Source organism: Salmo trutta, chromosome 8, assembly GCF_901001165.1.
Source record: "Salmo trutta chromosome 8, fSalTru1.1, whole genome shotgun sequence".
NCBI lineage: Eukaryota > Metazoa > Chordata > Actinopteri > Salmoniformes > Salmonidae > Salmo > Salmo trutta.
This window is the reverse complement of record NC_042964.1, coordinates 2,573,722-2,584,481: the sequence shown is the minus strand read 5'-3', so window position 1 is coordinate 2,584,481 and position 10,760 is coordinate 2,573,722. Positions and strand designations below refer to the sequence as shown.

Sequence of the window (10,760 nt, the reverse complement as noted above, 5' to 3'; positions counted from 1 at the left end):
TGAAATAATTTCAATGTATGGAATCACTTGGGAGTTTCTGGATTTTGGGTAAACTTCTCCTTTAAGCATTGCGTTGGGGCTATGTCGGACGTTAGCGTGCCACCCGTGGCGCACCCTATCAACAGCAGGTGCATTTCAAGAGCGGCAAATTTGAAACCAAATAAATGTCAAAATTCAAATTTCTCAAACATACAACTAACTTACACCCTTTGAAAGATAAACATCTCCTTAATCTAACCACGTTGTCCGATTTCAAAAAGGTTTTACGGGGAAAGCATAAAGTTAGGTTATGTTAGGAGAGTACATTGACAATAGCTGTGTGTAATGTATTGTCGATTCAAAGACAGGCGTCACCAAAACCATAAAATCAGCTAAAATTATGCACTAACCTTTTACAATCTCCATCAGATGACACTCCTAGGACATTATGTTAGACAATGCATGCATTTTTAGTTCTATCAAGTTCATATTTATATCTAAAAACAGCGTTTTACTATGGCGTTGATGTTCAGGAAATCGTTTCCCTCCAATACCGGCAGTCAAGTCATGACAACAAAATAATGAATTAATATTAGAAAACATTGGTAAAATATTATATTGTCATTCAAAGAATTATAGATTTACATCTCTTGAACGCAATCGACTTGCCAGATTTAAAATTAACCTTACTGGGAAATCACACTTTGCAATAATCTGAGCACTGCGCCCAGAAAAATACGCATTGCGATACAGACTAACCGCCATGTTGGAGAGATCTAAAATCGAAAATACTATGTAAATAATCCATTACGTTTTGATTCTCTTCATCAGATGTCACTTCCAAAGAATCCCAGGTCCATAACGAATGTAGTTTTGTTCAAAAAAGCTCATCATTTATGTCCAAAAAGCTCCGTGTTTTTAGCACATGATCTAAGCCAGCCGGACTTCACTTCACTTCACGAACGGAAAAAATATATTTACGTTCGTTCAAACATGTCAAACGTTGTATAGCTTAAATCATTAGTGCCTTTTTTAACCAGAACATGAATAAACTTCAAGGCGGACGATTGGGATCTCTTTTAAAACGTTTCAGAACGAGAGTACCCACCATCAACTCGCGCGCCAGGGGTCTAATCGGCCATCACCGTTCCAAGTCTCTTATTCGGTCAGATCTCACAGTATAAGACTCAAAACACTTTGTAAAGGCTGGTGACATCTAGTGGAAGCCATAGGAAGTGCCAAAACATTCCTCAGCCCCTTTGTTTTTCAATGGCATAGGCTTAAAGTCAATTCAACACATCAGGTATCCACTTCCTGTCAGAATCTGTCTCAGGGTTTTGCCTGCCAAATGAGTTCTGTTATACTCACAGACACCATTCAAACAGTTTTAGAAACTTTAGGGTGTTTTCTATCCATATATAATAAGTATATGCATATTCTAGTTACTGGGTAGGATTAGTAACCAGATTAAATCGGGTACATTTTTTTATCCAGCCGTGAAAATACTGCCCCCTATACCCTAACAGGTTTTAAGAGTCCTTCTCCTGCGAGGTGTGTGTGAGAGAGGTGAGCTGTGTGAGTAGTGTCTCTGTGTGAGAGAGGTGAGCTGTGTGAGAGGTGAGCTGTGTGAGAGAGGTGAGCTGTGTGAGAGAGGTGAGCTGTGTGAGAGAGGTGAGCTGTGTGAGAGAGGTGAGCTGTGTGAGAGTGTCTCTGTGTGTTTCAGAAACTGAGCAGTTCTTCTCTTTACTGACTCTCTACGTTTTGGGTCTGGATCTCCTAGAGAGGAGGGACGAGGGAGAGGGGGGACAAGAGGGGGGGTACGAGAGAGAGGGGGGATAGGAAGAGACGAGTTGGGGGAGAGAGAGCAAGCGAGAGAAAGAGCGAGAGGGGGAGAGAGAGAGAAAGGTAAAGACATTTGGCTGAAGTCAAAGAGAGACAGCGGGAGGGAGAGCCAAAAAGAGAGAGACAGTGGGAGGGAGAAACAAAGAGAGAGTTAGAACAATAGAACAGTGTCCTGCCTTTTAAAATGAACCAACAGTCTCAGATCCTCTTATCTATAACACACTACCCTGGACTCCCCAGGACTCTCCAAAACACTCTTCCCACTCCACTTTATCCTCGTTTGTCCCAATCTCTTGACTAACAATATAGTTCCTACACGGTTCTCCCTAACCCACTCCATCCAGCTCTCCTAAGCCACACCTCCTCCCCTCAGCCGTACCTCCCCCCTCCCCTCAGCCGTACCTCCCCCCTCCCCTCAGCCGTACCCCCCCCCCTCCCCTCAGCCGTACCTCCCCCCTCCCCTCAGCCGTACCCCCCCCCCTCCCCTCAGCCGTACCTCCCCCCTCTCCCCTCAGCCGTACCCCCCCCCTCCCCTCAGCCGTACCTCCCCCCTCCCCTCAGCCGTACCCCCCCCCTCCCCTCAGCCGTACCTCCCCCCTCTCCCCTCAGCCGTACCCCCCCCCTCCCCTCAGCCGTACCTCCCCCCTCCCCTCAGCCGTACCTACCCCCCCTCCCCTCAGCCGTACCCCCCCCCCTCCCCTCAGCCGTACCCCATCCTCCCCTCAGGTTGGATAGGAGCCACAGTCCCCTCCTCCTCCGCTAGGTCACAGTCTGAGCCTTTGCGCTGGGGGAGGGGGAAGAGAGGGGTCCAGTGGTCTCACCACCTGTCCACACTAGGAGACAGAGAGACAGAGAGAGGGAGAACCCTTTAGAGCTGGACTGAAATGTTGTTGGTGTTTCTCTGCTTCTCTGTGCATCCGTGTCGTGCGTCTCTGTGTGTTTGTGTGGGCTTCTTTTTCCCTCTCACCCTAAAGAAGTCCTTTAGCTGAGGGCTGTTGTAGAGAGCAGGGATGTTGGTGGTGAACAGTAGCATGCTGCACTCCTCCTCTCCTCAATCACCCCTTCATCAAACCTACCTGTGAGAGAGAGAAGGGAGAGAGAGAGAGAGAGAGAGAAGGGAGAGAGAGAGAGAGAGGCTGTGAATTCATTATCATTAACAGCAGAATCCTACAGACTAGTTCATTTCCCTCAGTGAAAACAATGTCCTGAGCAAATGTCAAATTATCTTTTTACCAAAATTACCGTACGACAGAACACGTATTCACCCTGCACACCCTAATTGACAAACAAACAAACCAAAACAAAGGCAAAGTCTTCTCATGCTTTGTTGATTTAAAAAATGCTTTGAACTCAATTTGTCATGAGGGTCTGCTATACAAAATGATGGAAAGCGGTGCTGGGGGAAAAACATACGACATTATAAAATCCATGTACACAATTGGTTAAAATGGGCACAAAACGAATTTCTTCCCACAGGGCCGGGGTTGAGACAGTGATGCAGCCTGAGCCCCACCTTCAACATATATATCAATGAATTGGTGAAGGCACTAGAACAGTCTGCAGCACCCGGCCTCACCCTACTAGAATCTGAAGTCAAATCTCTACTGTTTGCTGATGATCTGGTGCTTCTGTCACCAACCAAGGAGGGCCTACAGCAGCACCTAGATCTTCTGCACAGATTCTGTCAGACCTGGGCCCTGACTGTTAATCTCAGTAAGACAAAAATAATGGTTTCCCAAAAAAGGTCCAGTTGCCAGGACCACGAATGTATTATATATATATATATTTTTTTTTTAAATACTTGAATCGGTTATAGAACCCATTGCCCTTTACGGTTCTGAGGTCCACTCACCAACCAAGAATTCACAAAATGGGACAAACACCAAAATGAGACTGCATGTTGAATTCTGCAACAACAACAAAAAATTGACTTTATGTACAATGCAAAACAGCAAATAAAATATGTAGAGCAGAACTCGGACTATACACACTAGTTATTAACATCCAGGAAAGAGCCGTTAAATACTACAACCACCTAAAAGGAAGCGATTCCCAAACCTTCCATAACAAAGCCATCACCTACAGAGAAATTAACCTGGAGAAGAGTCCCCTAAGCAAGCTGGTCCTGGGGCTCTGTTCACAAACACAAACAGACCCCACAGAGCCCTGGACAGCAACACAATTAGACCCAACCAAATTATGAGAAAACAAAAAGATAACTATTTGACACACTGAAAATAATCAACCCAAACAAACTAGAATGCTATTTGTCCCTAAACAGAGAGTACACAATGGCAGAATACCTGACCTCTGTGACTGACCCAAAATTAAGGAAAGCTTTGACTATATACAGACTCAGTGAGCATAGCCTTGCTATTGAGAAAGGTCGCCGTAGGCAGACTGTCTATGTGCACACTGCCTACAAAATGAGGTGGAAACTGAGCAGCACTTCCTAACCTCCTGCCAAATGTATGACCATATTAGATATACATATTTGCCACAGATCCAAAAATAATTTGAAAACAAATCATAAACATCGATAAACTCCCATATCTGTTAGGTGAAATACCACAGTGTGCAATCACAGCAGCAAGATTTGTGGCCTGTTGTCATGAGAAAACATTGTAAATACCACCAATACTTATCTGTTTATTTATCATCCCCTACTATTCGTACAACTATTTGGACATTACTAAAACACTGTACATAGACATTTTAAGCATTAAATGATCAGCTATCTTTGTCATGTTTACTGTTAATGTTTATTGTTAATGTTTACTGAATCTTTTGTTGTTCTTCTGTGTTTGTCACTTTTGTTTATTATCTATTTCACTTGCTTTGGCAATGTAAAAACGTTTCCCCATGCCAGTAAAGCCCTTTGAATTCAACTGAGAGAAAGAGCCTCAGAACAGCCAATGTGACCCCACTTGAAAACCAAATGAGAGCGAGACGTGTGACAGGGTCGTACCAAAGAGATGAGCGCGGGGGAACGGAGGGAACTTCTCCTGTCTCCTGAACAGGTTTCTGTGTGTGTGTACGACAGCTCTCCACATAGCTTCTTCAGTTCACTGTACCTCCTCCATACTAACACCCCCTTCACACCCTCAGGACCACGCTTGGAGACAAACTAGAGGGGCAGAGAGAGAGCAGGAAGGGAGGAAGAGAGAGAGAGAGAGAGCAGGAAGGGAGGAAGAGAGCAGGAAGGGAGGAAGAGAGCGAGAGAACAGCGAGGGAGATGGTAGTCATGCAGGGTCAAGAGATGGAGTGAGGGAGGGAGAGAAGGTAGGTAAGGACAGGGTGATAAGTTCATTGATCTGTGCATTGTATTTACATAGAAGAGAAAAATGGTTTGAAGTCCATGTGTACAAAGGACAGGAGGGTTGGAAGCACAGTATTACCAGCAGCTAACAGGTAAGGGGGAGGAGTAGGGTGGGGGGCTAGGGGAGTGTGTGTGTGTGTGGGGGGGGGGTCTAGTTACCCAAGAAGGGTCTAGTCACGGGGGTTGAGGCTCAAGTCATGCAACGAATCACGAGTTCCCAACAATGCCCCTTTGAAATTGATTAGCTAGCTAACAGCTGTGCTTGAAATTTTCAACAAAATTGGCAGCCTGATCACACATAACTTATTTTTTTTTCTCCCCAATTTCATGGTATCCAATTGGTAGTTACGGTCTTGCCTCATCGCTGCAACTCCCGTACAGATTCGGGAGAGGCGAAGGTCGAGAGCCGTGCATCCTCCGAAACACGATCCAACCAAGCCGCACTGCTTTTTGACACAATGCCCGCTTAACCAAGAAGCCAGCCGCACCAATGTGTCGGAGGAAACACCGTACACCTGGCGACCGTGTCAGCGTGCACTGCACCCGGCCCACCACAGGAGTCGCTAGAGCGCGATGGGACAAGGACGTCCCGGCCAGCCAAACCCTTCCCCTTCCCTAACCCGGACGACGCTGGGCCAATTGTGTGCTGCCCCATCGGCCCCAACCAGGATCTCTAGTGGCACAGCTAGCACTGTGATGCAGTGCCTTAGACCCCTACGCCACTCGGGAGACCCTTCACAGTTCCCTTTCATAGCAGCCACATTGTATTCCTTCTCGCATCTATGCGCTCTCCTCCTCTAACCTTTTCCCTTCACTTGTGGACTTCAATTTACAGCACATCAGCTGGATGTGACCAGGAGAAAAAACATCTTTCCAAGCCAAACCACATCATAACTGCTACACACAACCTACATCGTTGTCTCCATATTAGCTAAAATCATAGTCAACATAGCTAAACCTGCTACAATCATGCAGTAACATTACAGCGTACAGTCAGTAAGCAGTTTAGCACTTACACCAGCAGTCCCCAGTGGCAACAAATGAGTAAAACCAAAAGCCCTTGACTTGGAAGAGTTCCAGCGTTGTGTTGGATAGTCATAGCCAGCTAGCTAACATAGCATCCCTCGGTTTGAGCAGGGTGTTTCAGTAGGCTAAGCTAGCTAGCTGCATTTGCTAGCTAATAAAGTAAAACTTCATTTTGGAAGAAATTAAATTTGTACAAAACTGTTCAACTATTGTCTTTCTAGCTTATGCTTTCAGTACTAGAGTCATTCTCTGATCCTTTGGGTGGACAACATATCAGTTCATGCTGCAAGAGCCCTAATAGGTTGGAGGACGTCCTCTGGAAGTTGTCCTAATTACTGTGTAAGTCTATGGAAGGGGGTGAGAACCATGAGCATCCTAGGTTTTGTATTGAAGTAAATGTACCTAGAGGAGGATGGAAGCTAGCTGTCCTCCGGCTACACCATGGTGCTACCCTACAGAGTGCTTTATCTAACTTTATTTAACTTTGATCTAAAATAGATAACATTAAATGTTTTACCATTTTTATGAAATTCACTGAGGAGGATTGTCCTCCCCATTCTCTGAGGTGCAGCTACTGGTATACACAGAGTATACCAAACATAAGGAACACTTTCCTAATATAGAGCTGCATCACTTTTGCCCTCAGAACAGTCTTGATTTGTTGGGGCGTGGACTACAAGGTATCAAAAGAGTTCCACGGGGATGCTGGCCCATGTGGACTCCAATGCTTCCCACAGTTGTGTCAGGTTGGCTGGATGTCCTTTGGGTGGTGGACCATTCTTGATACACACGTGAAACGGTTGAGTGAAAAACCCAGCAGAGTTGCAGTTCTTGAAACAAACTGGTGCGCCTGGCAACCTACTACCAAACCCCGTTCAAAGGCACTTAAATATTTTGCCTTGCCAATTCACCTTCTGAATAGCAGAGTTACACAGTGGTGCAAAGTACTTAAATCAAAATACTTTACAGTACTACTTAAGTAGTTTTGGGGGGTATCTGTACTTTATTTATATTTCTGCCAACTTTTACTTTACTACAGTCCTAAAGAAAATAATGTACTTTTTACTCCATACATTTACACATGCTGGAGTGTGCCCCTGGCTATCCATCAACAACAACAAAATAGACAGTTGTGCTGTCTAGTTTGCTTAATAAGGAATTTGAAATGATTTATACATTTTAGCAATTACATTTACTTTTGATACTTAAGTATATTTAAAACCAAATAATTTTACTCAAGTCATATTTTACTGGTTGACTTTCACTTGAGTCATTTTCTATTAAGGTATCTTTACTTTTACTCAAGTATGAAAATTGAGTACTTTTTCCACCACTGGGCACACATACACAATCCATGTCTCAAGGTTTACAAATGATTCTTTAACCCGTCTCCTCCATCGACACTGATTGAATATGATTTATTAACAAGTGACATCAATAAGAGCCTATAGCTTCCACCTGGATTCACCTGGTCAATCTGTCATTGAAAGCGCAGATGTTCTTAGAATAACAACCAAATAGCCCTCAATTACACATGACTATCCTGACAAAGTCTCTACTAGCTAGTTATAACAAGACAGTCAAAACAATGCATTGAAATGACAAACGTTAACTAGTTAGCTAGCGGCTACTAAGATACCAATAAGACAAATTGACAAACCGACCCTTGCGGTGACTTTATATTTTGTGTGTCCCTTCTCGTGGGTGCGTGGTTCTGTCACCGAGAAAAAAAAACCCATAATATTCTTCTCTTTCTTTCCGAGACATCACTGTGTGGATAGGAGATTTATATACTGGTAGCTAATGGAACAATAGACAGGCGTGTCTGTGTCGGCTGTCATACAATACAAAACAAAGACAGAACAAAAAGCTAATTATAAATATATTTGATACAAACACTAGTTCTTGTTTACATTTTTTTTTTCTTCTCCACTGTAGCTTCCTGGTTGGTTGCGCAGCGACAACCGAGACACGCCCCTCTTTTTGAAGGGTTCTTATGCTGCGTTCAGGTCATAGTCGGAAACCATGAGACTCGGACATTTACGATTTACTAACTGGCGAACGCGGTACGTGTAGAAGTTTCTCTTAAATATGTAGAATTGGCGTCCAATCACACTCCTAAATAACGACGACAAAATTAGTCGGCCACTCTGAATAACTTTTCACCTCATAAATGTTTTATATGGAATAATGGATCGATATTAGATAGAAACAAGATGTTATTTTACCGTAACTGGTTATCGAAAAAACATTGTCCTTGTCAGCTAATTAGTTCGTATTAGTGAGAATCTATTTACGCGGAGACAATTTATGGAAAGATACAACTTTGAGGTTTTCAAGCAAGGAATATGACACTGTAATAAAAGCTGTACCTAGTGGGATAAAATCATTATTTCAGAATAATGAATATTTTGGAATATCTCCTATTGTAAGCGATATCCAGGTGAATGGCATAGGTTTATTAGATAACAAATTCAACAATCGTTTATAAAGGGATATTTTCTACAGGAAGGCTATTCCCTCTGCGATATTTTGTTGGGCTTCATCGTTTGATGTAAACTTGGCGCCGTGCTTGGCTCACTTCACACAAATTCATGGTGGCCAATGAAGTAAAGTCAAATCAAATCAAATCAAATTTATTTATATAGCCCTTCGTATATCAGCTGAAATCTCAAAGTGCTGTACAGAAACCCAGCCTAAAACCCCAAACAGCAAGCAATGCATGTGAAAGAGGCACGGTGGCTAGGAAAAACTCCCTAGGAAAAACTCCCTAGAAAGGCCAAAAACCTAGGAAGAAACCTAGAGAGGAACCAGGCTATGAGGGGTGGCCAGTCCTCTTCTGGCTGTGCCGGGTGGATATTATAACAGAACATGGTCAAGATGTTAAAATGTTCATAAATGACCAGCATGGTCAAATAATAATAATCATTGTAGTTGTCGAGGGTGCAACAAGCACGTCCGGTGAACAGGTCAGGGTTCCGTAGCCGCAGGCAGAACAGTTGAAACTGGAGCAGCAGCATGGCCAGGTGGACTGGGGATAGCAAGGAGTCATCATGCCAGGTAGTCCCGAGGCATGGTCCTAGGGCTCAGGTCCTCCGAGAGAAAGAAAGAAAGAGAGAAAGAGAGAATTAGAGAGAGCATATTTAAATTCACACAGGACACCGGATAAGACAAGAGAATACTCCAGATGAAACAGACTGACCCTAACCCCCCGGCACATAAACTACTGCAGCATAAATACTGGAGGCTGAGACAGGAGGGATCAGAAGACACTGTGGCCCCATCCGATGATACCCCCGGACAGGGCCAAACAGGCAGGATATAACCCCACCCACTTTGCCAAAGCACAGCCCCCACACCACTAGAGGGATGTCTACAACCACCAACTTACCGTCCGAAGACAAGGCCGAGTATAGCCCACAAAGATCTCCGCCACGGCACAGCCCAAGGGGGGGGCACCAACCCAGACAGGAAGACCACGTCAGTGGCTCAACCTACTCAAGTGACGCACCCCTCCCATGGACGGCATGGAAGAACACCAGTAAGTCAGTGACTCAGCCCCTATAATAGGGTTAGAGGCAGAGAATCCCAGTGGAAAGAGGGGAACCGGCAAGGCAGAGACAGCAAGGGCGGTTCGTTGCTCCAGCCTTTCCGTTCACCTTCACACTCCTGAGCCAGACTACACTTAATCATAGGACCTACTGAAGAGATAAGTCTTCAGTAAAGACTTAAAGGTTGAGACTGAGTCTGCGTCTCTCACATGGGTAGGCAGACTATTCCATAAAAATGGAGCTCTATAGGAGAAAGCCCTACCTCCAGCCGTTTGCTTAGAAATTCTAGGGACAATTAGGAGGCCTGCGTCTTGTGACCGTAGCGTACGTATAGATATGTACGGCAGGACCAAATCGGAAAGATAGGTAGGAGCAAGCCCATGTAATGCTTTGTAGGTTAGCAGTAAAACCTTGAAATCAGCCCTTGCCTTAACAGGAAGCCAGTGTAGGGAGGCTAGCACTGGAGTAATATGATCAAATTTTTTGGTTCTAGTCAGGATTCTAGCAGCCGTATTTAGCACTAACTGAAGTTTGTTTAGTGCTTTATCCGGGTAGACGGAAAGTAGAGCATTGCAGTAGTCCAGCCTAGAAGTAACAAAAGCATGGATTAATTTTTCTGCGTCATTTTTGGACAGAAAGTTTCTGATTTTTGCAATGTTACGTAGATGGAAAAAAGCTGTCATTGAAACAGTCTTGATATGTTCTTCAAAAGAGAGATCAGGGTCCAGAGTAACACCGAGGTCCTTCACAGTTTTATTTGAGACGACTGAAAGGAGATCTGCTTGAAGATGCTCCATAGATGCTATCCGTGTAATAGCTTGATTTCTAAATATATACCTGATGGTACCAGTGAATGCAGTTTTTGTGAACTAGAAACTGAATCTATTCAAATCAAATGTATTTATATAGCCCTTCTTACATCAGCTGATATCTCAAAGTGCTGTACAGAAACCCAGCCTAAAACCCCAAACTGCAAGCAATGCAGGTGTAGAACACTTATTCTGTCATTGTTCACATAGTGAAGTGTTCTGGACTGATGTCAA

The 10,760-nt window shown here is 44.2% G+C and overlaps 1 pseudogene; it reads right to left on the bottom strand.

The window, feature by feature from the left end:
- Positions 1-2,521: 2,521 nt before the first annotated feature.
- On the bottom strand, positions 2,522-8,203 carry LOC115199196 (sorting nexin-15-like; annotated as a pseudogene).
- Between the last annotated feature and the right edge of the window lie 2,557 nt (positions 8,204-10,760).